Source organism: Tasmannia lanceolata, unplaced genomic scaffold (assembly GCF_043159265.1).
Source record: "Tasmannia lanceolata isolate RefF3 unplaced genomic scaffold, GAP_Taslan_0.1 ptg000018l, whole genome shotgun sequence".
Classification (NCBI taxonomy): Eukaryota; Viridiplantae; Streptophyta; class Magnoliopsida; order Canellales; family Winteraceae; genus Tasmannia; species Tasmannia lanceolata.
The window spans coordinates 11613293-11640115 of NW_027518695.1; the positions used below are offsets into that span (position 1 = coordinate 11613293).

General features: G+C 39.8%; 2 long non-coding RNA genes and 2 pseudogenes across 3 annotated transcripts; 3 read left to right on the forward strand and 1 right to left on the reverse strand.

The window, feature by feature from the left end:
- Window positions 1-4453: 4453 nt before the first annotated feature.
- Window positions 4454-8674, reverse strand: LOC143851047 (L-type lectin-domain containing receptor kinase IV.1 pseudogene; annotated as a pseudogene). The gene is made up of 2 exons (XR_013236193.1): window positions 8557-8674; window positions 4454-6509 (listed from the first exon to the last, which is right to left on the reverse strand). The product of XR_013236193.1 is annotated as an L-type lectin-domain containing receptor kinase IV.1 pseudogene (transcript).
- A 2952-nt stretch (window positions 8675-11626) lies between these two features.
- On the forward strand, window positions 11627-12365 carry LOC143851026 (uncharacterized). The gene is made up of 2 exons (XR_013236170.1): window positions 11627-12098; window positions 12211-12365. It is a non-coding gene; the product is annotated as an uncharacterized LOC143851026 (long non-coding RNA).
- A 5051-nt stretch (window positions 12366-17416) lies between these two features.
- LOC143849509 (uncharacterized) lies at window positions 17417-22289 on the forward strand. The gene is made up of 2 exons (XR_013235687.1): window positions 17417-17614; window positions 21920-22289. It is a non-coding gene; the product is annotated as an uncharacterized LOC143849509 (long non-coding RNA).
- A 2405-nt stretch (window positions 22290-24694) lies between these two features.
- LOC143850052 (L-type lectin-domain containing receptor kinase IV.1 pseudogene) lies at window positions 24695-26497 on the forward strand (annotated as a pseudogene).
- The last annotated feature ends 326 nt before the right edge of the window (window positions 26498-26823 follow it).

A 26823-nucleotide genomic window follows, 5' to 3' on the forward strand; every position in this document is an offset into this window, starting at 1 on the left:
AACAAACCTTCAACTCCTATGCCTACCTCACATGGGACGAACTAAAAAAAATAAGGACAAAAAAAAAAGAAAAAATCAAAAGTTGAAGTTTTGAAAGATGTGAAGAACATTGTGAAGAAAGACAGACGCAAAGTAGATGGAGAAGGCGAGGAAGATAGAGTGATTCAGTAGCAGGAAAAAAGAACTCCACCCACACAAGGCATCTGGTTCTGCACCCATTTTGTACAGTTTGTACAGAAGCCATAATGAGAGAGACTGAGAGGTGAAGTGTTTTCCTGATTGCTGTCCCATCCTATATCTCTACTCTATCAGACTTTTCAATATTATAATCAGGAAATCTTGATCAGCTTGGTTTTTACTGGCATATAAAATCTTTGATCGTTTTGGTTTTTACGGGCACCCCCAGGTCCACCCGGCCCGGTTCAATTTCGATGTGACCCGTTCAGGCCGGGTGAAATTTCTACGCGTCAGTGATTCAGTGACCCAGACGGCCAGACCTTGCCCGTACGGGTGGGCAGGGTGGACCCGTAGGTCCGGGTCACTTTTTTGCCGCGTCTAAATACAGTACGACCCACACCATAAGATAAGATGATCCAAACCGTCCATTCGTTGGGGCACGAGAAATTATATCATGGGTGGCTGTGCAAGCACGTGACTTTTAAAAAGTACGGTACGACCCGCTCCATACGATGATCCAAACTATCCATTTGTTGGGCCACAATGCAGATAAGTTGTTACCCAAAAATCATTTAATGAATCTTCTATAGATCAGAGGGTTGAGATCATCCTATGTAATTGATTTTTGGGGCACAACCTATTTCCTTTGTGCCCCAACAAATGGACGGTTTGGATCATCATATGGAGTTGGCCGTACCGTACTTTTTAAAAATCACGTGTTTGCATGGCCACCCGATAAAATTTCTCTTGGGCCTCAATGTTATAGGTTGTGCCCAAAAAAGTCATTTCCATAGGATGATCCTATCCCTCCAATCTATAGAGGCCGGAAACTTGAATAGATCATTGTTGTTTGGGTGAATTTTTCCCTAATTTTTTGTTCCCATTCTCATATAGAAATGGGAGCAAAGGATATGGAATGACTTATATTGGATGTTGTTTTCCTTTCTTTTTTTTTTCTTTTTTTTTTTTAGAAGCATTCTGGATAGATGATTAATGAACTAAGATCGATGAATTTTTTGTCCATAAACAGAGTGCATATGCATCTGTCTTCAATCAATCTATGACGGATCTTTAGGATTTATTTCTTAGAAATAACCAAAGTTATATTGGATTTCTTGTGAATGAGATTTGGAACAAATGTTTTTGGTGTTGATAGTCGTGAATTCTTGAAAACCAAGTTGATAGTGTAGGATCCCTGTATTTAAAGAACTAGGGTCTGGCATGCCCGCTTTCGTGTTTTCCTGGACTTTCACTTGTAAAGATGCATGAGGCTTGGAAATTATTGATCTTGTTCGTGATGAATTTGAATGCTCAATTGTCTTTCGGCTAGCAAAATGACTGTATTGTTCATGCTATGTTATGATTGGGTTCTTTAACATATTGCATTATCCATGGGAATTCCTATCATGCTGCTTACGGATGGGATTTGTATTGTCACCCTGCATTATGCGTGGAAATTATGGTTTTGATCATCATGCTGTGTCATGCATGGAATTTACTTTCACACCGGCTTACCCCATGGGGTTTACGTAATGAATGGAAAGGAAAGTCATCTGTTTGGGGACTGTATCTCATAAGGCTGGAGTATGAACTACTCCCGCCAATGGCAGGTAAAACGTTGGTCCTGTTGACTTGCATCCTGAGAAGTACGTGCCTCCGATACCGATGACCAGTCCACCGGTGATCTGCAGTGGTTTTCCATATTTGATATTTCAATGTTCTCAATTAAAGGGTAAAATGGTTGAAAGATAGCAAATGTTTGATACTTCGGTATTCCTAGCTACTGGGAAAAGAGGATGAAAGATAAGAAATGTAGGAATGGCAACTTCTATAGGGAGCCTCTCACACCGCCAGTTAAAGTAGGGGGTTCATTTTTTTTTTTTGAAATGGTGAAAAATATCATAAAAAGAACAGGGGGGGGGGGGGGGGGGGACCGAGATGGACCACACCCGAGAATACAGGAAACAAGAAAAAGAAAGAAAAATTACAAAATAATACTCACGGAGGGAGAAAATCAAACCATTCCAATTCCGAACGACTAACTCCACCCCTAGCCAAACCATCCGCCTCTCCATTAGCGGACCTCCGCACATGATTAAACACAATACTCGAACCCGAGATTAAATCCTCTATTTCATCAAAAATAGAATAGAATCTCCATGGAGGCAACACCGCCCTACTTAACCACCGAATCACATTGAGAGAATCACCCTCCACAATAGTTTTGTCCATGTTCTCTCTATCAATTCTTTTGATACCTTGATAAGCCGCCTTTATTTCGGCCTCCGAAGCATCACATATTCCAAGAGGGCCAGAATAAGCCCACACAACTCCACCACAATCATTGCGAAACACACCTCCAACCCCGGCCGGTCCCGGGTTTCCAAGACTCGAACCATCAAAATTCATTTTAAGCATTCCACAAGGAGGAGTCTCCCACCGTTGAGCAATCCGAGGCCTATTATCCGAACTAAAACAAACTTCCTTCCACCCCTCCCAAAGGTCATAAGCCGAAACAAAACGGAAAGCCGAAAGACATCTCGCCCAAGATATTGATAGTGCAATGATTTTTATGTAAAGCCAATACGGAGATTTGGCTATCCCTTCAAAAACACGAGAGTTTCTCTCTTTCCAAATCACCCACCACGTCGCAAGCAAACAAATATTCCATAATATTTTTCCTTTCTTCCTCCAAGGCACAAAACCCCATTGATCTACCAAATTCGGAATAGATGATGGAAAGACCCAAGCAATACCAAACCTCGAAAGTATGAGACTCCATAGCTGACGAGTGAAGGAACAATGCATGAAAAGATGACCCACAGATTCCCCCTCATTCAAGCATAGAGGGCAATGGTCAATGAGCAACATACCACGCTTTCGTAGAAAGTTAATCGTTTGAATCCGATCGCGACATACTGCCCAACCGAAGATACAAACACTAGGCGGACAATGAAATTTCCATACCTTGGCTGATATAGAGGATACATCACCAGGCACCAAGAGAAAATAGAAAGATTTGACAGAGAAGATACCTGAAGATTCCGCAGTCCATATTCTTTTATCCACACCATTCCTCTTAATGTAACACCCATCAAGAAGCTCAAGAAAACGGGATACCGACTCTAACTCCCTATCAAAGAAATTCCTCCTGAAAACCGGGGACCATACAAGTAGGGGGTTCATAAGACTAACAACTTAGGTACATGAGATATTCCTCTGCATAGTTATTAATGGGTTGCATCATATGTTTTTTTTTTTTTGAAATGGGCAACAGAATATATATATATATATGTAAAAACAGAACCGAGGTGGTCCTGAAGGAACAAAGATAATGCATCATACGTTTTGATGTTCCTGGTTTTTGAAAACTGGAGATTTCGATGACAGGCTATTGGCACATGTACCAGTAATGTGGTTTTCATTGCACGATCATTGCTGAATGTGTTAGAGCTTGTTTTACCAGCTATGGAAAATAAGGGTTCTGATGTCTTGCTATTGCTCACTTATTTATACATCATTTGAATTTTATCGTTTACATATTGGTTATTCATCATGGTAACAATGCATTGGCCTCCCAATTTTTTTATGGAATGCCTAGACTTGCTAAGGATCCCCATATGACATACTGAGCATTAGCTCCCTCCGTTGTTACATTTTTACAGATCCCTAGTACTAACCTTGCGTAGGTTGAGTTTCTCTGCGGACGGACAGGGACAGTTGAGTTGTAGTTCGTTACTATTTTCCTTAGGATTCAGTGAGTAGTTCTGATAGATGGAGTAACCTTGTTTTGGTATTTTATTTTCTATTAATTTTTTTTTGAAAATTAACTTATATTAAGTAGCGAAGGAAACAGGGGACAAGTTGTCCCCGGGTGACCCATGGCCCATACAAACATTGGTTCAGTAGTAGTACACAAGAGTCCAAATCAATACAAATAGTTCATGTAATTCCAATCCCCGTGGCCTCCGTTCTTGTACAAATGCTCATTGCCTCCCGCGTAACACCCTCTATAGCCAAACTATCCGCAGCTTCATTTGCAGACCTTCTGTGTTAGTCTGACTATTTACTCTTCATTTGCAGACCTTCTTGTATTAAATTTATCGAGGGGGTGAGATGAATCTAATAATTAGTCAGACTATTTACTCTTTTATTGGAAATTGAATGTTGGTTTGAGTTAACTAATTTTGGAGTTAATGGAATTATTAATTGCACAATATTCTAGCCTTGCTCCTCTGTGGGTTTTTCTACACACACAAAAAAAAATAAAAAATGATGCGGGTGGCAACCTTCACTAAATTTAAAAGCTTTACTTTGTGTGGGGCAAAGGAAATGCACACGAATAATATACTATTTATTCCACGTAAGTATTCAGCGGCCACTAGTAAGGAGTGACTCTACCATCGATGATGTTGCCACAACGGTATCATCCGAAGAAGGATATGGCAAGCCATGACCGAAAGAACTTTTGCTCTGCTCTCGTAATAAAACACTACCAGTCAAACCATCAGCGGAAAGTTCAAACAGACTAAATCCATTTAAGATCTGCATTACTTGTCGAATGCTTGGCCTAGCCTCTGGCATGGGGTGCGAGCAAAGCAAGCCAAGTTTCAACACCAACTCCATTTCTTCCACCACATAATCATTTCCCAATTTTGGATCACTTGCCTCTAGTATTGCGCCTTTTCTCCACAATTGTGACACCCAATCCACCAATGTAGGCTGCTCTGGGGCTGCTCGAAGTGATATCGGCCTCCTTCCACAGGCAACTTCAAGCATAAAAGCCCCAAATGAGAACACATCAGTTTTTGTACTTGCCTTTCCAGTTCTAGAAAGCTCTGGAGCAATATAACCTGGGGTCCCCACAACACGGGTAGTTCGAGGATTGGCCCCATGATCGTATAATCTTGCTAAGCCAAAATCGCCTAATCTTCCATTGAATTCACCATCTAGCAAAACATTGCTTGCTTTGACATCCCTATGTAGCACAACCTGCTCCCATTCTTCGTGCAAGTACAAAAGCCCTGAAACCACTCCTTTAATAATTCGAAATCTTTGGCCCCAATTGAGAGGAATCTTAGTTTGGTCGAAGAGGAACTTGTCAAGACTCCCATTAGGCATGAAGTCATAGACCAAGAGAAGCTCTCCTTTACGCCGGCAATAGCCAAGTAGTCGTACCAAGTTCCGGTGCCTGAGCCGGCCAAGGCTCACAATTTCGGCTACAAACTCTTGCATTCCTTGTGTAGAATCATGAGAGACTCTCTTCACTGCAACTTCAATTTCGGAGTTTGGTAATATGCCTTTGTACACCCTACCAAAACCCCCAATTCCTAAACATTCTTTGTCTCGAAAGCCCTTTGTGGCCACGAATAAGTCCTTGTAGGAGAATCTGTGAGGCCCATATTCACGCTCCCAATCTTCTACTAATTCTGCAAATTTGATCTTCCTTCTAACTATAAAAATGATGCTAGAGATGGTTGTCAGTGCTAAAAAAACAGAAATTAAAGGCAACCCAATTGTCAAAACCTTTGATTTGTCTTTAGGACCTGTCCGAGGAAGTGACGGGAGACGAGACAGGTCAAGGGCTTGCGTGACCCCGTTCATACTAAAGCTCCATCCCAAAACATAATGAGATGCTATAAGTGTCCCCGTGCCAGAAGAGAACCCCACATACATAGAATCTAAGATGATTGATGAAAGATCAATGTTCAAAGACAACAGTGGCAGGCTAGGCTTAGATATTTCTATGGGAGATATTGTTACATTTAATTGCTTGTTCAAACCACTATATTCTACCCAAACTAGCATCACTTTTCCACTTGAAAGGCTAATGTTATTAACACCACCATTAGAAAAATAAGCTGTAGGGGAGGATTGTGTGGACCTTAGGCTGTTAATATCAATTCCAACATGGTTGCCATTTATATCCCCGAATTCTGAGTTTTGGAGTGTGTCAAGCTCAACGGCAACAACATGATTGGAAGAATCACCGTTATCGGTCAAATTGAAAAGGCCTAAATATTGAGCAGATAGAGAAGTGGGGAGAGCCCCCGAAGGAGAGATATAAAAAGCCATTCCGTGACCATTTGTATGAGCATATTTGGGGACACTTGCAAAGGCAAAAACTGTAGAGAATGAGAGAGCGTTACCGTTGGAATTGTTCTTGAATTGAAAGGGAATCGAATGAAAAGCATGGGCTTTGTCGGGAAGAGTTGTGTAGTTGGTGAGCCTCAAGAGGCCATTGGGCATGATCTCTGCTATGCCCTCCAGGCTCATGTTAGCATTTAGAAATCCGTTATAGGTGAATGCACCGTTCTCCTGAATAGAGAGTCCTAAGTTCATGAGGAGAAACAATAATAAGATCCTAGAAAACATAGTTGGAATCTCTAAATGGAAACTCAAGGACCTTAGCTTTTCTAGTCACAACCTCTGTATCATGTAAACTAGGGAGAGAGATGGACGTTGACGTGGCGGGTGCTTATTAAAGAAGAAAACAAATGATGCCATTTTTGTTGTCGTGAGGGGCGCACCCACCCAAATATTGAGTGACGCCGCACCCACAAACAACGAAAATAAAGGTCCTAAGGCCAATGTGAAAGGGACTCATCAAGGAGCTTATGTTTGGAAAGCTAATACATTCGTCCCCAGTATTTAATTGGGATAGCCCCTTCTAGTGTGAAAGAGTAATCAGAAATACACCAGAGGAGGCTATCAAAAGTAAAAGAAAGTGGCGAATATTTCACTTCCCCCTATGTTTTCTAGAGTGAGAGCCGAGAATGCGGGTTTTTGAAATGCCGGTCTTCTGCGGTGGTTGGATGAGATGTCGAAAAAAATCTTCTATGGCCGTTGGGCATGATCATTGCTAGGGGTGGACATGGTTCGGTTCGGTTCGGTTTTGGGCTAAACCCAGAACCGAACCATGTATAATCGGTTCCCTGAAATTGGAACCAGAATCGAACCATATATCTGTGGAGCCGAACCGAACCAGAACCATATATAATCGGTTCGGTTCGGTTCTGGGTTTATCCAACCTTCACCAATGGCCCTGTTTATATATGAATTACAAGCACTAACAGTAACAGTAACAGGCACAAATTTGGGCAATGCAAAACTTATATGAAGTATGAAGAAGTACAAACAGGTGGGATAATCTTGCACAAATTTTGGCAATGCATGAAGCCATGAACTAGAAATTTGGGAAATAATCAGGCCCTAATATCCAAAGCAAACAGGCCCTCATTAAACCAACTCGGTTCTCGGTTCGATTCTCGGTTCCGGGATCCCAAACCCAGAACCGAACCGAATTTTCACCGGTTCCTGGATTTTGGAACCGGAACCGAACCATATAGAAATGGAACCGAACCGAACCAAATGTGCCGGTTCGGTTCAGTTCCTCGGTTCGAACCGGAACCATGTCCACCCCTAATCATTGCTATGCCCTCGAGGCTCATGTTAGCATTTAGAAATCCATTGTAGGTGAATGCACGCATCTTTGTCCTGATTAGAGAGTCCTAAGTTCATGAGGAGAAACAATAATAGGATCCTGGAAAACATGGTTTGAATCTCAATGTAAACTCAAAGACCTTGGTTTCTGTATCATGTAAACTAGGGAGAGAGATAGACGTTGACGTGGCCGCTGCTTATTAAAGAAGAACACATGTGATGTTAATTTAATTGTCTGCAGGGGTGCAGCCAGATATTCAATGATGCTGCACCCATCAAACAAAAGAAAATAAAGGGCCTAAGGTCAATGTGAATGGGACCCATCTTGAAGACATGAATCGAGGAGCCTATGTTCGGAAAATAATACACTCGCCCCCATTTTTTTGTTGGGATAGCCCCTTATAGTGTAAGAGAGTAGTAATGAATACACTAGAGGGGGCTGTCTCAAGTAAAAGAAAGGGACGAATATATCACTTCCCAGCTCCCACCATTTTTTCCTGGGTAGACGATTAAAATAGCTGCGAATGCGGGCTTTGAAATGCCGGTCTTCTACGGCAGTTGGATGGCATGACGTTTTTGGAACGCAAAGTCTTCTATGGCAATTGGATGAGAAAGACAATAGATAATGCTCTCTCTCACGTAAGGAACAGGTCTAGCCGTTTGTTCTTCCTCGGTTTCCCATTTGGCTGTGGGCACCACAAGAAAGTGGATCGGTAACGCTGCTGCTCAAATCTGGCCAAGTGAGTGAATGGCCCGGCTGTATAGGTCCCACATTCTATTCAGCCTCGACTGCAAGAAGGTTGGCTCCGACCTGTGACCCTAACGGCCAAACAGTTAGGGGCACCCGTGGTTTGGAAATTCAGGAGAACCCTTAGACACTCAGGTTATATAGGAGGCAAACATAATGAGAACTTAGTACTGGGATTTGTGCATTACCTTGGGTTTGGAGTGGAGAGTTCCCTTTTATAGACGGAGGTTTCTTTTTTCCGGGGAGTGATGTGCTGGCGACGTGGTGTGGTGTGGTGTTAATCGTTGGTAAAAAGGTGCTGACACCTTGCGCATCGCGAACATTAGGGGAGGGTGATTGGAGACTTTTGGAACGTGATATGGCTATTAGCAGTGGCTGGTACAAGGAATGAGGGTGATTGTGAAGTACTGGCAATGTGCTTTCCTTGAATAGGTGGCGGTCCCTGAGAAGCAGCCTGCGCTAGTGAGTTGGCATGCAATGAGAGGTCCCGTATGGCCCTCGGTAGCGTTGCACTATCAGTGTACGGGCAGGTGATGATGACCCGGCGTGCTTGTGATTATGTAGACAATATGTTGGATGATGGTGATGGGCTCTCCCCTGCTGAGGGTCAAGCACTAGGTTGGAGATAATAGGGTCCTAGCCGGCTGAGGGCCTGCTTTCCCTCAGGGGGACGACGGGGGGCCAAGTGACTGCATCCGGCCACGGGTCTTGACATTGAGAATATCTCTCTATGTGTGGAGATCTAGGGCTTTGCGCTTCTGAAGGTCCAATGCCACATGTCGCCATCTGGCCAGTTGTTAGATTTTAAACCCTACATAATGCATCCACTTCTTTGATTGGTACAGGTCGAAGAAGTAGACTCGGTGCATCAGGCGATGTCTTTTCGACAATGACTGACCGGAGTGGCCTGCTGCGTCCGGCGAGGATAAAAAAAAAGGTTAAAGGTGGGGAAAATGAAATCTGATGGACTCGCGACCTTCAGCAAAAGTCCCTATTGGGACCAAATAGTCTCATGTGGTGGGAGGGGGGCTCTTTTTATTTGTCAGACTCGGTCGAGGAGCATGAAGAAAGTAATGGTTTGGCTATATATGATGACGTGCTCAAATGTGGGTTTCCCTCCCTCTATTCTTCTTAGAGGTTTGTAAGGTCTACAGGGTTAATTTGGGGCAAACCGTCCCAAATGTATGGTGGGCACTTGTCTGCTTTGCTTATCTCATGTGGAAGCTGAAGAGACCGACTCACATCAGCGCCTTTAGGTGGTGTTTCAAGATGAGGGTGTGCTATGTATGCCATAAAATCCGGTCATTGAAAGTAGTAATTAATGATAATTTATTCATTCATGACATCTATTGAGTATTTATTGGAGTGTGTGATGTGCTTTAGACACACTTTTATTCTCAGGTAGCATCGTAGGATCTGTCATGAATATAGAGATTATGTGGCAGGGAGATATGACCATTGGGTTAAGATTGGACATCTCGTACCTGTACACAACATGTATCGATCTTGCCACCATACACGCATTAAAGTGGCCTATCTCGATCTCTGGGGTAGTTGACCCTAAGTAGGTGGAATGGGTGTAGTGATTGGATCAGATGGTCATATCTCCCTGCCACATAATCTCTATGTACATGATCAACCCTACGATGCTGCCTAAGGATAAACATGTGTATGGAAGCACATCATACACTCCAATAAATACCTAATAAATGTCATGTACCAATAAATTGAAGTTTCAATACGATTGGCTTTTAGGGCATACACTTTAACAATCTCCCACTTGCACTCAAAGCCAATTATGTACATATCTAAGACCCATGCCCTCCAGATGTTTCCCAAATATCTTCCGCGAGCTTTGGTCAATGGATCAACCACGTTATCTGCTGAAGCTACTGTGATGGCTACATCTTTTCTTTTTATGATCTCACATTTCCCATGATATTACTGAAGGACGTGCTTCAACTTCGGGTGAGATCTTAGTTCCTTTATTTGCACTTTTGCCCCAAAATAGTTATACAACTTAGTGAAGGGCCTTTCAACATGGAGAATAAACCCGAGTTCGTCATGCCGCCTCAATCGTGGGATTCGACTCACTGTTCCTTTAGCTAGATCAAACACGAAACCCTTTCATGTCACTAAAGTAAGACTCTGATCCAATCATTTCCACCAAAGACCAAGAACCAATGCCCAGTTCTCCTTAAGGTACATAGAAATATGCTTCACCACCATCCAATGCTCACGACCAGGGTCAAACCAATATCTATTGATCCTTACAGAGTGAGACACATCCGGCTTATTACACATCAATGCGTACATCAGATTGCCCACAACAAATGTATAGGAACAGTTGTTAATCTTCCGCTTCTCCTCAGACATCTCATGGATCATCATCTTGGAGAGCCTGATTCTGAAAGAGAGATGGCTCTCGATCGAGACTACTAGTTGTGTCACGATGACTCTAGAGAGAGAGAGAGTAAGTACAGGTGAAGCCTACCTTGTTCAAGATCTAAACAATTCAAATGTTATGCCCCACCAAATGTTCATGTTTGGGAAGAGAGACAAGGTTGGACTTAGTGTTGTACCGGCTGTAGCTTTCCAACCAGTACAGTGGGTGAAGTTATCTTAGAAGGGGGTGAATTTATCACCGCCTGAAAGTGATATAATCATCCCTATTTTACACCGGAGGGAACTGTTGACAAACAGATAAAATGGGCGAATATATAATTTCCAGGCAGTTTGGTTCTCTTCTAGCCTTGGAAATGACCCCACCCTTGATTGACATCTTGTCTGCTAATGGACGGCAGCATCCAGAAGCCAGACTAGGTTCTTGTTGCCACATGGAAGAGATAATACTCTTTAATACGGTTTTAACTTTTAAGCACAGCTCTGGGAACATCGAAACTGAAAAGGAGATTGATATATAGTCGAAAGGAGATGAAGGTATCCGCAATCTCTCGATCCTTCATCTTCTTATCCCTGCTCTTGTTATTTGTCTTCTTTCATATGATGGCTGAGGAGAGCAAGCAAACCGATGTCCCCCAAGTGCAACCGAACCAACAGCGTAAGTTCCCTTTGTTCTCCTAGTATTCAAGTGCAATGCTTAAAAACAATGACATGCGGTTATGTCAGAAAAGAGAACCTGAAGCACCAAATCAATTGGGTTATGCTACATTTAAATATGGTGTGAGCAATCAATATACACATCAAATCTTCAGAATTTAAATTTTGATGCATTTCTTGGCATTTCTTTCTTAAGTTATTTTACCCCTATGGATATAGGTAGTTTGTACATTTATTATTTATATCTTGAATTCTAATTCTACGAACAATTATAATCCTTTGTGCTCTCGGGTATCATGTTCTTTGTAATCTGTATCTATAATCGAGGTTCTTGGTTCTTCCCTCTTTACCTGTCTATGATCTAATCGTCGGCTCTTCAAGTTCCATTTGTAGGTATTTTAATTCTAGAACCGGATTATTTTGCGGAAGATTTAGCCTATCAACTTTCTGAATCAAATTCTGTATCCCAACCATCATGACATCCTGTCTACTGTCACTTTCTTCTTGCCACTGTTGCAAAATCTATGTAAGATGCGCACAATTCACATTCCATGTATCGATGTAGATGTCATGGGTTCAAACTCAATTGCTTTCCCAAATGCACTGAGAAGCTAATATGAAAGCAAACTTAGCCAGCACACAAAATCTGAACTTCTCTTCTCAATAGAAGGTAAATCACAACAAGTCTGAAATGTCTCTGCCCAATGTCACTGAATTATTCCCGGCCAAGATGACAAAGCTAAGAAACTTTTTTGAAAGATCTGATACCACTTTTGATGCAGGTGCGGAACACCGGAAGTGTTGTTGGTTGAGGTAGGCAGAAATGGTTCGCACTGTTTCAGAAGAGTTGGTAGATGCAAAATATATGACAGTTTATTGAAGCATGTTCATTCATAGAGAAGCAACTAGGAACTGTCAGAGATCATTACTCTAAAAATGGAAATAAGGCTGGTGAATTCCTTGTGAAAACATTTCCAAATTGAATCACAAATGTCCAATTTTTACTCAAGTTCAGAGTACTGAACTTTCTGCACTTTTTCCAACTAGTAGTGGATTTGAAAACAAGCAGGAATTCACTTATTCTTAGTCACAACGTAGCTCTAGGTTAAAGCTATGGGCACCAAAACTCAAAGCCAGACCTAACTAATTCTCAAGAGAAATCACTAACAGTCTAATTGAAGTTTCAATGAGAGAAAACTCAAATTCACCACAATTATCAGGTCATAGGTAGCTCTCGGTTAACATTAAAAACTGGCAACAATAAACTTGAGCATTCACAATTCTCAGGCCTACTGAAGGATTTCGATAGAGAAATTTTCGTGAGTTACTAATATAAATCTGGACCAAAAATTCCAATATCTAGAGAGAACCAATTCAAACATTCAACGGAAAGTAGGAAACACCTTCAAGAACTAGTAATTCTGGTTGTAACAGAGACTTGGAAACCAATTCTCAGGCCTTTAACTAGCTCTAGGCTAAGAATGAATTGTATGACAAATTATCAGTTAAAAACTTCAAGATCTGAGAGTTGCTTGATCTCCTTCAGTTCTAGTATGATTTTCACTTTAATACTCAGGTGAAACAAAGATTAATGTAGATCTGAGAATGGCTTCAAAGTAGTGAAAATTGGCAAGTGTTGTAGCAGAAATCTGCTATGCAGAGTTCACTAACTCTCGGTTTGGTGAGATCCGAGGCTAACACTCATCAAATTCTCATAAATCTCATGAAATTCAAATCCAAAATAGTATAATGAGTTGCCTGCATTCAAATCTACGAAGAAACTATCCTGGAACTTAGATCTAGTTCTCAGTTTGTGCAATTCTCAGGTGTGCAAACCAAGATTACGAGTTCTGCTGATTTTTTGTCAAATTCAATTGAACTCCAAGAAATTTCATTACCAAAACTGATAAAAGAAGTGATAATTATGAGTTAGACTTATAGAACTAATGAGTATAATGGAAATTCCATACAAAAATTTCTAGGAAATCCAACCTTCAATCAAAAATAGCGATGAGAAAAGAACTTGTGGAAATTTGAATCTCTCACGGAGCTTCTTGAATTAAATTTCGAATGGATTTGTGAGGAGAAGCAAAATCCTATGAGACAAATCAAATTCCTTGCAAAAAACAAGGAAATTATAAAGTGAATAAGAGAATAGTAATCTCCAATGCGAACAACTCTCTTTCTCAAGAGAAATCTCAGCAGAAAATCTTTCTGGCCGAAGTGTTCCGTCCACAAGAAATCCATCCAGATCTCAAATCTGTTTTTTCCAATTTAAATCTCATCAAAATCAATTCAAAAACTAAAGAAAAGAGCGGGAAAGGGCTTTATATACTCAGCCCTTTTACAACTGAATATGTAACTAATTAAACTACCTCAAGTCATGTAACAGCACATGTGATAGCACATTTTACCTAAGAAGCTTCTTCAGTCTCTTGAGGCATTGGATCTTCTTTGGATGGTCCATCTACCTTTGTACTTCCCCTACGATTTTATCCATAGGATCGCCATCTGAAGATGCTCCTCAATTAGTTCTCCCCTTACTTAAACTTTCTCTCTTCATATATTGGTAATCGAGATTCCTTGATGTTTTTATTTAAAAGAAAAAGAAAAAAGATGGGTTCTATAAAATGGAATAAGGGTTAAAAGTATTTCACTCCTCTCTTCTCCTGGAAGAATTTTTCTCCTCTCTAAGGATCTTGTTTTTGCAAAGGAGTTTCATATAAGGGACTGATAATACATTGAACGTAATTTCCATCGTCCATCGTGGAATGCATCTGAGGAAGCTACTAATTCAAATCTATTGGGATAAAATCTTGAGAAGATTCGGATCTTGGCAAGGAGTAGAGCAAGTAGAGAAATCATGGTTTTGATCTTGATCATGAGACATCTGATCCGTTTAATTTATTCATTGATTATATCTATATGGCATGTATATGTATATGTATATGCATATATACTACAACTTAGATCTTGGGCTTCTAGGAAAATTGTAACGGTATTTCTCATTAATATCTCTATTCCGATCTTTAAGAATGAATGAATGTAATCTCTCAGTTTGCAACTTACAATAACATCTTTACCATAAGAAAACCCTGATCTTGGATCGAGCCTGGTAACCTCCTACTCGCAAACTAGTAGAAGCAGGCTCCCTCGGACATATTCAAATTCTTACACAACTTTCTATGCTAATTTATGTGAAAATTGACTCGAGAATGAGTGAATCCATCAAACGATATCCTTTTTTTATCTTCCACATGAAGGTACATTTGAATGTACTGCTGTCGAATTTAGTTGTCTTGAATACAGAGAAGTTGTTAATTGTCCCATATGATAGATTGAAGGAGTTTATAAACACTTCACACTTAAAGTATTTTCGCTATTTTGCGTGATTTAACACGAGCCGATCTGAATTAGTGTTTAATTTTGTAGCCATATATCTGATTGAAAAGCAAAGTATTACCCACTCCAGTAGCCATGAATCCAACCATGTAGCTGCCTTCTGTTAAAGATTGACCTTTAACATTCAGAGCCATTAACAACAAAACAATGTTATTCTCTTCAATCTCTGATGACAAATATCAAACAACTACAGGAATTGGAAAATTTTTCATCCCTCCAAGAATTGGTTGTTTCATTGATTACAATATGAAGGTTTTTGTCAATATTTATTTAGAATACCTCTACTTGCCCATTTCCTTCTGTCTCTGTAGCTGTATCATTTCGGTACTCCTTTTAATAAATTTCTATTCATCTAACAAACAGAAAAGACACCCACTCATCAATGTGAAACATGCATTTTGGATCTTGTTGCAAATATTTCTCATATCACCCTGAAACCTTCTTCAGCCATTAGTCTTTATCCCGACACTGCTTTTCTTAGGATCGGCCAGTTCAAGTTAGATCAAGGTATTTACCAGTAGCACTCGACTAGTTCTGGTTCATCCTTTTTTTTTTTTTGTAATCTAGACAACCTAGGCATAATTCGCTCGATAAGAGTTTACATGATCGGTTAAAACATTGAATTGCTAAAAGGACACAATTCTAGTTAAATTCCAAAATTCATTTATAACAATGACTGAAACAAGTACATCCTCGTTTAATATTTGTGGCTGATCATCTTGCTAAGGGCGGAGTGTCTAGGTAGTCCATATATGCGAGGAAATATCTGTCCCCTGTGTAATCTTGTTTTCTTATTGTATAAGGAAAACAATATACAATTACATCCTCATTCCATATAGTTGCCTGTATTGTCCATCTGTCTTTGAAGTCAGATTGTATATGATCCTCAGACTCTGAAGGTGTGGATACTCTATTCCACTAACTACTATAAGATGTACAGTCGTAGAAAAGGAAGAGCAGTTCACCTAATTGCAACCATTCATTTCATATATCATTTCTTTTTTTGACCATGGACAGGTATCTCACCTCCTCCTTAAAAAATTCTTCAGATTAGACCTGACACAACACTTTTCTTTCTATGACAGCGTTGGTGTCCAATGGAGTAGATGGAGGAGAAAATGCAAATTTAATTGAAGTGACTAGAGCTCCAAAAACATCGTGGCCGGAAGTTGTTGGGCTCACCGCAGAAGAAGCAGAGAGAAGGATTAAAGAAAATATGCAAATCGCTCTCATTCATGTGGTTCCACAAGACAGTTTTGTTACTATGGACTATAACCGACAGCGCGTCCGAATATACGTGGATGCCTCTGGCAAGGTCTCTAGGCCTCCCAGAATCGGTTAAAGTTTTTAGGGTAATCATACTTTCTGGTTTGTATGGATTTGTATTGCCATCAGATTATTTCGTTTGTATTATTATAGTAGTTTAGTGTTGATTTGTTTGGCCTGTTCTTTTCGGACCTCGTTTTGAACATGCAACGCATCTTATTTTAGAGCACTCTTGTTTGTCACAATAGCTCAAGGAATTGTAGTAACAAACCAAAATAGTTTTCTGCACCAAAGATGAGTGTATCTCGATGAAAATCTTCGGATTCTGCAATGAAATATACCTGAGGCATGAAATTTTCATAACTTTTAGCTATTACAACTGATGATCTGACATCCAAGGCCCTGTTTGGCCTGCTAGTTTGAGATTATGACAACTGATGGTGAGATTCTCAAACGAATAGGGCCGTTGGATTTTGAGAACCGATTGTGAGTCCAAAACTGATTATTGGACTCAAAATTAAACGCAAATCTTTGGGCCCCACAAGACTTATATGTGCAATCTAGACCATTGATGTTATAAAACGCAGTGAACAAAATCCACATGGTTGGGGTGGGCCACATTTATGGTGATAGGTGGAATCAATGGAACCAATCACATATATCCACCTGGATGCACCTAGTACATCTGTCTTCTCAAGCATTTTCTACAAGGTCCATATAAAAATGAATGGTTTAAATCATCTAATACAGTGGTTTAAATCATCTAATATTGTCCTCAGGTCCCCAATGTACCTTTCATAGTATCAATGAAAATATTTGTCATCTTTAAAAAAAAAACATCTAATATTGTGGGACCCTATATTTTCTTTTCTGCACTTGCATGGTCAGCCCTCCACTGTATAAAAACTCGTTATTGGATTATCAAATTCTATACACCCTTGAAGTATTGTTTAAAAAGATGAGGATTTGCTAGGGACCAATCCAGACAGCATTTCGCGTGCCGGCTGTTGCATGAGAGAGCAGCCACCTCATATGAATTATATGAATAAGACAAAATCTATCGAAAAGTAAGCCTACACGGCTGATCTCATGCAACAGCGGGCCTGAGAAATGCCTTCTGCAATGGTCCCTAGCAAGCTGAAGAAGTCAAGAATTCAAGATGAATACATATGGTCTGGTAAATACCTAGTCATTCTCATAAAGAAATGGGGATTTCTTCTAGCTTTAGAAACGACACTACCTCTTGATAGAGGACTTTGTCTACTTATGGACGACAGCATCTAGAAGCCAACGACCTTTCTTGTTGCACATGGAAGAGTCTATAATCTTAACAAGGTTTTAAGGGCGACTTTGGGAACCCCAAAACTGATAAAGAGATTGATATATAGTTGAAAGGACACGAGGGTATCTGCAATCTCTCACCCTTCTTCTCCCTGGTCTTCTTATTCTTTTTCTTTCATATCATGGCTGAGAAAAACAAGCATACGGATGTCCCCCAAGTGCAACCAAACCAACAGAGTAAGTTCCTTTCGTTCTTTGTTCTCCCCTCTTCTATCTCTATTTTCTTTCTTGTCATGGCTGAAAAAATACAGCATAAGAGAATTCAATACCAATGCTTAGATAAAAAAGGAGAACCTGATGCACCTAATCGATTGAGATGAAGTGATGAGTCAGATCCACACCATATGCTACATCTAAATATGGTGTGACCAATATACACAACAAACCATCTGAATTTAAAATTTGATCCATTGCTTGGCATCTGTTTCTTATGTTATTTTACCGCAATGAATAGTTTTATATTTATGTCTCAAGTTATAATCCTACAAACAATTCTAATACTTTGTCATATGGGGGGGCTGTTGGGGGTTCCACGCAAAAGCAAAAGATCCCACATCTTGGATTGGCTTATAAGGGCCTGCGCACCCTCCCCTTAACGGCTAGCTTTTAAGGGTGAGTTATATCTTGATCCCAACAGGGGTCCTTGTAATCTGTGCCCATATTGAAGGTCTTGGATCACCCCTAAAAAAAATATTGTTGAGAAATCCATCAAGCAAAATCTGATTCGATTGTACGCAGAGAAACAGAATAGTTGAAACAGACAAACCACAAGATGCAAGTACCAAGATTTCACGTGGTTCGGTTAGGATGCCTACGTCCACAGGCCAGAACACATTCTATCATTATGAGAAAACACAAAACAAGTATTACAATGAGAACCTAAAACCTGCAAATTGCAACCCTTTCCCTTCCTTCTTAACCCTTTCCCTTTCTTCTCAACCAATATGTGAGGCAATATATGTTCCCTGTGTGATCTTGTTTTCTATGACATTTTAATAAAGCTTTTCTGTTGCAGTCAAAAAATCCAAGGAATCTCATTGCCTAGTAGCGGAGGCAAAGTAGAATATAGTCCTACAAGGTCTAATTCTAGCAATCCAAAAGTACTCAAATAACTCAAAAGCCTAAAGGCAAAGACGGGAAACAAGTCCCATATTCTTCAATTTCTATTTTCGTCATTTTATTTGTAGCTTACGATTTATTCATCAAATCATGCACTTGATTTTGGTATCATTAGAAAGCTTTTTCATTACCTATCTAATAAGCCCATGATCACACTCTTTGGATGTTGTCACGCCCCGAACCCAAGATCCCCGGCCCATCACACGTGACAGCGTGCTGCCCACCTGTAGCTCAACCTTGCGGGCACGCAAGGATGACAATCGAACAACCGCCTGTACAATAAATATGCAGAGCAGCTAAAAGGGTAACATGAATTAAACCATAATTAATCTATAAAATTATTCTCCACAAGTCACTACCCATAAATGTACTCTACGGGAAACTTATTAATTAAAACCAACATAAATAGAGCTGTCATTGATTCTAAACAAAATAAAGGGTTCTGATAATATTCCAACTAAGCTAAGTTCTTAATAAGGAATGATAAGTCTATGACCGGAAATGAAATAAAGAACTAGAAGGTTTAAACTGGGAACAATCCTCGCCTAATCACCAATCTCCTAATGTGCACCGCTAACTCCACGACGGATCACCTAATGTTCCTCTTGATCTAAAAATTGTTAACCACATCATGAGCACAAAATCCCAATACGAATCCCAACGGCTTGATCAGCTAACATGAAAATAATGTATATAATTTGGGTAACGTGCTAAACGTGCTTGAGATCATTTATCAAATAGAAGTTCGAAGGAATTACTTGAAATAAAGTAATATGAACATGCATTGATAATAAAATTTGTTCGATAATCAGCAAAATAAAAATCAGTTTCGCAAATTTATCTGACGAGATTAAGTTCAAAATGAAATACATTTCAAGTTATTTCTATCATTTCAAAATAGATAATCATCGGAAATCGAAATCAATCAATACATCTTCTATCATTTGAAAAATGTAGAATCATTAGAACTTGAAATCGATCAGTACATTACTAATTATTCGCCAGTCTTCTCTGAGGCCAATATCACACCCTATCAGCAAGTAGTGTACCCAAAGCGAACACACGTTCGCACAGACTCGCAAGTCTAAAAGGCGCACACTAATCAATATCAACATCCACATTAGCAAATCAATACCGCTGGCCCGCTACGCATGGTTGACGGCTAGCCCGGAACACACGGGCGGCTAAGGATGGCCCAACGTCTGTTGTGAGCAATCTAATTTCAACCATGGTCTACGTGATCACGGCTAGTGTCCCTCCCCACTAGAAGGTGTGGGTACAAAATCCTCGCTAGAAGTCAACGTTACTGGTAGTCCAACACTCCATACCAAGACTGACAGTACAAAACTAGTTCATTGAAATTTCACAGGTGATTCATCATCGGGGTCAAAACATATTTCGAAAACTTGTTTATTCACATCCATAAACCTGTTTCAATCAGTTTTCATAGTTCTAAAACCAAGGAAATACAATTAACAAAGTAGTTTTCATAAAACATTCTTACACTCATTAGATAGGTAATAAACAAATCTTACTTATCATACCAAAATCAAGTCAAACAGATACGATTTAATCCCTAAAACGTAAGCCACAAATAAGATTCAAATCTTACTTTCACGCCACATGTTCTTTATCATTCTCATATGCATCAACCTCCTTTGGTTCAAAAACTTGTCCTCAAGTTTTGAAGTATCGAAGACCATTCATCAAATGAAACTCTCAAGGATCAAACACTGCTTCATAATCTCCAAGACGAAGGGATAATTCATTTTGATCTTGAACAGACATGAAGCCATGAATATCCATTGTAGGATTCAACATAGGATATAATAAAAATGGATGGATAGAAAGTGATTAAAAAATAGATGTAATTTTTTTTCCATCGACCTATCTTTTCAATTTCTGTTGGCCCACCTATGTGCTGTCAGATCCAATTTCTTTTCGTTCTTCATCTATTATTTTACAAAGCACGTCAACCATCGCTTCAAGTGAATCATTGATCACTTTGCCACCATCAAAAGTCAACGATTCACATTTGAAATTTTAGCAAAGATTAAATATCCACCATCTTAATATTCATCATATATTGGTGGTGACTCTCATTTTATGATTTCATGCTCTAAGTAATAATAAAAATGATTTTAAGTTCTATATTACCTACCAATTTTGACATTCAACAACTCTCGGATATAATTTGTAGCCATCTCGAATCCACGTAAACATTGCTAACAAACTACTTTTTTAACTCAAGGAAAGTATATGTTCTGATCCCAACTGATGTAGTCTAAAATTTTGAGGGATCTTGTTGCATAGCAATGGAGGCAAAGTAGATAAAAATAAAAAAGAAAATGACCCTTTGATCACTGTTGTAGGGAATTTGAGCGCCGCTGAAAGGATTGAGATTTACTTCGTTCAAGTTGAAGTAGAGAAAATACTCCAGCAAGTGTTAATCTTAGCAATCCAAAAGTTCTCAAAGAGCTCAAAAGCCTAAAGGCAAAGTTCCATTCAATAACTCAAGGAAGTCCATTACAATGATTTGATAACACGTATTTATAACAAAAGAAAACCTCAAAGCTAACATGAACCTAAGCAACTAATCTTACCCACCAAAAAAAAAAAAAACTAATCGTAGCCGTTCATCACGTGCGGCGTGAAACAAGTTCATTATTCTTCAATTTTTATTTTCAGTCTTATTTGTGTCTTACATTTTAAGTATCGAATTGTGTTTGTTTGACTTGATTTTGGTATCATTGGAAAGATTTTTTGATTACCTATCTAACGAGCCAAATATCACGTGATTTGGATATAGTTTGAGGAAGTTATGATCGTTATAGGAAGGTAATATATTTTTACCAGGGAATTTTATTTTAGTCAAGTTTTAGCTTTTATTTAAGTTAGTTTAGATGGATGGTTGAGATTAGTTGCTTATGTTTTAAGTTAGCTTTTAGAGTTTATTTTCTTATAAATGCATGTTATCAAATCATTATAATAATGGACCTCCTTGAGTTATTGAATGAAAATTTACCTTTAGAAGTTCTTTGAGAACTTTTGGATTGCTAGGATTGGCCCCTACGAAAGTATTTTCTAGATGACGAAAATAGAAATTGAAGAATATGGGACTTATCTCACGCCGCACGTTCTCGATCATTTTGTCCGCATCACTTTCCTTACTATGTAGGAAAACCAAAAAGTAATCAATGTCGTAGTTTCATATATTGTTGGCACTATTGTCCTCGATCATTAATCATGCTATCTCCTTGCAGCTAGCATAGCCTGGACAGGTTCCCCATCTACACCTTAAGAACTTTTCAGATTACTGAACTTTTCATTGGATCTTATACAACACTTTTCTTGCTAGCGCAGCATCGGTGCCCAATGGCGTAGATGCAGGAAAAAATGCAAATTTAATTAAAGTGAACACAGCTTCAAAAAAGTCATGGCCGGAAGTTGTGGGGCTCACCGTAGAAGAAGCAGAGAAAAGGATTAGAGAAGATATGCCAAATGCTCGCACTGAGGTGGTTCCGCCTGACTATAGTATTAGCTTTGACTATAACATACAGCGCGTCCGAATACACGTGGATTACTCCGGCAAGGTCAATTACCCTCCTGGAATAGGTTAATTTTTTCTTTATAATCATAGTATTTGGTTTGTATGGATTACTATTGCCATCCTATTATTGTGTCTGTATTATTGAAGTTGTTTAATGTTAATTTCCTTGGCTTGTTCTTTTTCCACCTTGTTTTGAACATGATACTGCGCTTTATATAAAATTACTCTTGTTTGTCACAATTTGCTCAGGTAATTGTAAAACCAAACCAAATAAGCTTTCTACACCAGAAATGAGTGTATCTCGATGAAAGTCTTTGGATTCTGCAATGAAATATGCCTAATTAAGCAAGGCCACTCAAGTGTAAAAGGGTAGTCATAACTCACAAAAACACTAGAGGGCGAATATGGCACTTCCCATAAAACTATATACAAATAATTTCGAACACTATTGAAAGAGGCCTTTAAATAATAAAATTGTTTTACCAATGACATTAGGGCTTCTTTAGATACATCAAAAATTTGTTCCTATATTTAGGCATCCAAGCAATGAAAAAAAAAGGAAAGATATCTTAACTGATTTATCTCCTTCAAGTGTCCAACCATCACAATTTTTCCAAAACTAATAAAAAGCCTCACACCCAATCCATTCCATAATAACCCCATTAGATTATATAGGGCATGTTTGGATATTCGGAAAAGTAAATTAAGGAAAATACTATTTAATTGTTTTGAGTTTTTTCTTTCTGTATTTTGTTTTTCCATAATTTGGTTCACATCCATCCATTTTCTAGAATTTCCAATTCTGCATTTCGATAACCCACTGGATGAACTTAGGGAAGCCAATCATGGCCAGAAAGAACAACCCCTCACTACTCCGTTTCTCGGAGAAAAGGAGGACGAAGTTTAAGTAAAGAAAGGAAAAGAGAGAGAAAGGAAGAGGAAGAAGCAACCTCCGAATTGTGATGCCAAGTTTCAAGATTCGTAGAGTAGAGAAAAGGTGAATATGAAAAATTGTAGCAAATGATGGGGTTCAAGTTTCAGGTTTGATGGAATTGGTTAAAGGTTAGAACATGACTGGTAATTTCAAAATCTTTTTGAATTAAGTGGTCAAAAAGTAAGTGTATGGCATCCACTATAGGATGATCCAGACTGTCCATTTTGATGGGTCACAAGAAAATTAGGTTAACTACTGGAAAAAAGAAAAATACGTTGTGATAAAAAAATATCTTTTCAATAGGATGATCCTAGCTCTCCGATCTGGAGAGGAACTATATATTATGGAAACCTCTATAGATCGGAAGGCTGGGATTATCCAATGGAAATGATTTTTGGGGCACAACCTATTTATGTTCATGGTTTTAAATTTCGGATTTCGGTGTAGACCGACACCGAAATCGATTAAAACCGAAACAGTCATTTATTTCGGCCGAAATTTTGGTTTTTCCGAAATTTGACCCAAAAAATCTGTTTTTTTTAATATTAATTTAATATTTCACCAAAATTTCGGTCTTTCGACCGAAATTTCAAATAAAATATTAGTTTCGGGTTTTGGCCAGATTTGTTTATGTTGTGGCCCGTAGGGGTGTAAACGAGCCGAGCCGAGCCGAGCTTGGCCAGGCTCGGCTCGGCTCGTTAAGCTCAAAAGGTGGGCTCGGGCTCAAACCAGGCTCGGCTCGGCCAGGCTCACGAGCCTTATCGAGCTCGAATTATATTAATTTTACACCCCTCATCTTCCCTGGACAGCCCTATTTAGTGTTTTTTTACTACTCTTTTTACACTAGGGGGTGGTCCACGTAACAAATGGGGTTCCAAAAAAGAAGTGACATATTTTGCCTCCCCCTTTCACTCCCTAGACAACCCTTTTAGTGTATATATATATATATATATATATATAAATATATTAAATTCTTAACGAGCCGAGCCGAGCCTGGCTTAACTCGGGCTCGGCTCGTTAAGCTTAACGAGCCCTTAACGAGCCGAGCTTTTTTCGAGCCGAGCTCGAGCGAGCTTCCGAGCCCGAGCCCGAGCCAAAATTGACACCGTTAGTGGCCCGTGATCAGATGGACCCGTTCAGAGAGAGAGAGAGAGAGAGAGAGAGAGAGAGAGAGAGAGAGAGAGAGAGAGAGAGAGAGAGAGAGAGAGAGAGAGAGAGAGAGAGAGAGAGAGAGAGAGAGAGAGAGAGAGCATTCTTGATGGTCTTTCTCATGCAAGTTTAATGTAACATGCATTCCAAAAATGCCGCCCGATAAAATCCCGAGGGGCGCGGGGGGATATCAGTTCCCATTCCAAAAACGTTTTTCTCATACTAGTTTGACTGAAGAAAACGTATGATACACGATTGGTGCCTTCCACATGGGTCCCATTCAAGAGTGAATTTCCTATTTTTGGTGTTCGTCGGTGGACCTGCTGTAGGCCTCATTCAACAACTTGGTCACAATGTTTTCTTCTTAAATTGCAAAGGTGTTTGATGTTACATTCAGATTCCAACTATGTTGTTCAGGATTCTGTTATTGTTTCTCCTTCTGAAGGTAGGACTCTCTAATCAGGAGGACGTTTCATTCACTTATAATGGATTTCTTAATGCTAACATGAGCTTGGAGGGCATAGCTGAGATCATGCCCAATGGCCTCTTGAGGCTGACCAACAACACAAGCCTACAGGACAAGGCCCATGCTTTCCACTCCATTCCTCTTCATTTCAAGAACACTTCCAACGGTAACGCACTCTCTTTCTCTACAGTTTTTGCCTTTGCAATCGTACCCAAGTATGCTCATACAAACGGTCATGGAATTTCTTTTTTCATCTCTCCTTCTGGGAATATCCCCACTTCTCTATCTGCTCAATACTTAGGCCTCTTCAATTTTACCAACAACGGTGATTCTTCAAGTCATATTATTGCTGTTGAGCTCGACACACTACAAAATTTAGATGTCCTGGATATAAATGGCAACCATGTTGGAATTGATATTAACAGCCTAGTGTCTACAAAATCCTCCCCTGCAGCTTATTTTTCTAATGGTGGAGTTAATAACATTAGCCTTTCAAGTGGAAAAGTGATGCTAGTTTGGGTAGAATATAATGATTTGGAAAAGCAATTTAATGTAACACTATCACCGATTGATATAGCTAAACCCAGCTTGCCACTCTTGTCTTTGAACATTGATCTTTCATCAATCATCTTAGATTCCATGTATGTGGGTTTCTCTTCATCCACAGGGACACTTATGCAATCTCATTATGTTCTGGGATGGAGTTTTAAGATGAATGGAGACGCTCCAGCCCTTCATCTCTCTCGCCTTCCCTCGCTTCCTCGTACTGGTCCTAAAGAGAAATCGAAAGTTTTGACAATTGGATTGCCTTTAATTTTGGTTTTTCTAGTGTTAACGGCCATCTCTACGGTCATTCTTATAGTTCGGTGGAAGATCAAATTTGCAGAATTATTAGAAGATTGGGAGCACGAATACGGGCCTCACAGATTCACCTACAGGGACTTATTCACGGCCACAAAGGGGTTTCAAGACAGAGAGTGTTTGGGGATTGGAGGTTTTGGTAGGGTGTACAAAGGTATCTTACCCAATTCTGAAATTGAAGTTGCAGTGAAGAGAGTTTCTCATGATTCTAAACAAGGAATGAAAGAGTTTGTCGCCGAAATTGTGAGCCTCGGTCGACTCCGGCACCGGAATTTGACACAGCTACTTGGCTATTGTCGTCGTAAAGGAGAGCTTCTCTTGGTCTATGACTTCATGCCTAATGGAAGTCTAGACAAATTCCTCTTCTACCAACCCAAGACGCTGCTCAATTGGGATCAGAGATTTCGGATCATTAGAGGAGTGGCTTCAGGGCTTTTGTACTTACACGAAGAATGGGAGCAGGTTGTGCTTCATAGGGATGTCAAAGCTAGCAATGTTTTGCTAGATAGTGATTTTAATGGAAGATTAGGCGATTTTGGCTTAGCAAGATTATATGATCATGGCACCGATCCTCAAACCCCACCGTATTGTGGGGTTTTAATGCTTGAGGTTGCCTGTGGAAGGAGGCCTATAGCACTTCGAGCATCAACAGAGCAGCCTACTCTGGTTGATTGGGTGTCACAGTCGTGGAGGACAGGGGCGATACTAGAAGCGAGTGATCCAAAATTGGAAAATGATTATGTAGTGGAGGAAATGGAGTTGGTGTTGAAGCTCGGGTTGCGTTGCTCTCACCCCATGGCAGAGGCTAGGCCAAGCATGCGACAAGTAATGCAGATTTTAAACGGTTTTACTCTGTTTGAACTTTCTTCGGATGGTTTGAATAGTAGTGTTTTATCACAAGGCCAGAGTAAACGTTCTCCGGACAATATGTCTGTGGCCACTTCATCAACGGTCGAGTCACTCCTTTCCAGAGGCCGTTGAATACATACATGGCAAGAACTTATATGACTCTTGTACATTTTCTCAGCCCCACACAAAATTGAAGCTCCTAAGAAGGTTGGAAGCTTGTTAACCTGTGATTCTTCTTTCTTACAATTTGAAGAAATCATGGTTTTGCTATCTAGTACTATTTTTAGGTTTTATTCGTCGATGTTGGGTTTATTTGGTAGGGAATGCAGTTGATCTAGGGTTCTTTTTATTTTCTAGGAGTCATTGTCAGTCCAAATGGGACAGCAAGGGAAACGATTCTTCACCAGTTTTATGCCATGAAAGATAACCAATATCTCCACAACCTAAGTAGAGATTTT